This window comes from Hyla sarda, chromosome 1 (genome assembly GCF_029499605.1).
Source record: "Hyla sarda isolate aHylSar1 chromosome 1, aHylSar1.hap1, whole genome shotgun sequence".
Taxonomy (NCBI): domain Eukaryota; kingdom Metazoa; phylum Chordata; class Amphibia; order Anura; family Hylidae; genus Hyla; species Hyla sarda.
In genome coordinates, this window is record NC_079189.1 from 277533832 (window position 1) to 277535730 (window position 1899).

The following is a 1899-nucleotide window of genomic DNA, read 5'->3' on the forward strand; positions in this document are numbered from 1 at the left end:
ACCGAAAAATTTACTACGTAGAAACAGAAGCCCCCAAAAGTTACAAAACGGCGTTTTTTTTTCAATTTTGTCTCACAATGATTTTTTTTTTTCCATTTCACCGTAGATTTTTGGGCAAAATGACTGACGTCATTACAAAATAGAATTGGTGGCGCAAAAAATAAGCAACCATATGGATTTTTAGGTGCAAAATTGAAAGAGTTATGATTTTTTAAAGACAAGGAGCAAAAAACGAAAATGCAAAAACGGAAAAAACCCCGGTCCTTAAGGGGTTAATGGCCCATACAAAAAATATGGAGAAAAACTGTTCCAGGTTAAACCTCCCCAAAGGACGAGGGGGCACTCCTTCCTTCTGGAGAAGAAAAAGTTTAGTCTCAAGGGGCGACACGCCTTCTTTACCATCAGAACTGTGGACTTATGGAACAGTCTACCTCAGGAACTGGTCATAGCAGGAAAAATTAACAGCTTTAAAACAGGGTTAGATATATTCCTGGAACAAAATAACATTAATGCTTATGAAGAAATATAAAATCCCATCCCTTCCCCAATATCGCGCCACACCCCTACCCTTCAATTCCCTGGTTGAACTTGATGGACGTATGTCTTTTTTCAAACGTACTAACTATGTAACTATGTAATACCAAACATTGTAAAAGGATCCCACCATATTTCATAAAGAACGTCTGCAGGCCCTGAATGACTGTTTGCTAGATGAGAAGTAATTCTTCCTTTTGCCATCTGCAATACGACTCTCCACATTCTATGGAGTACCCAAGGTCCATAAGGGCCTAACTCCTTTAAAGTGTAGGCCAATATTGGAGGTTGGCAACTTAACCCAAAATGCAGGTATTTGTATTAATTATTAGTTCTATAGAGGTTGAGGCACTCCACAGTTCCATCCCTCATGAGGCAGGCATGAATGCAGTGAACCACTTCCTCCAGAGTAGAGGTATACAGTATATTACACATAATCAATTTATCATGTCACTACTTTATTTCATACTCACCTTTTCAATTCAACTTTTTCACCTACAACTACCAAATCTACCACCAGCTCAGCAGCCCTGTGGCGCCCACTTATGCCAACTTGCTCCTGGGCTGGTGGGAGGAGGTGATTGTTTTCGGGGATACTCACTCACATTTCCTTCAATATATACAATATTGGAGCCGCTACAATATATGGTGGTTTTCTGGTCAGGCCCCAAAAGTGAGTTCGAGAATTTTTTGGTACCTCCCAACCAGAACATCATTGGCCTAACTTTTACACACAAAATTAATTGTGATTCCCTGGTTTTCCTAGATGTCCTTTTTAGAGATGAGCGAACTTACAGTAAATTTGATTCGTCACAAACTTCTCGGCTCGGCACTTGATAATTTTAGTCTGCATAAATTAGTTTAGCTTTCAGGTGCTCCGGTGGGCTGGAAAAGGTGGATACAGTCCTAGGAAAGGGTCTCCTAGGACTGTGTCCACCTTTTCCAGCCCAGGGGAGCACCTGAAAGCTGAACTAATTTATGCAGACTAAAGTCATCAACTGTAGAGCCGAGAAGTTTGTGACGAATCAAATTTACTGTAATTTTGCTCATCTCTAGTCCTTTTATGAAAAAACAACATGGGGGTATTGATAGCACAATATACAGGAAACACACAGCAGGGAACAACCTGTTATAATGGGGAAGCCATCATCCTTACCTGCTAAGAAAAGGGATACCTAAGGGACAATATTAAAGCCTACGGAGAAATTGTTCATCAGACAATACTTTTCATTAAGAGGCCAATATCCTGCATAACAGGTTTAGGGAAAGAGGATATCCAAAAAATGCATACCACCATACTGTACGCCTTGAAAGGACACCTCTCCTACAACCTAAACAAAAGGAACCACAGAAATTCCCATCATT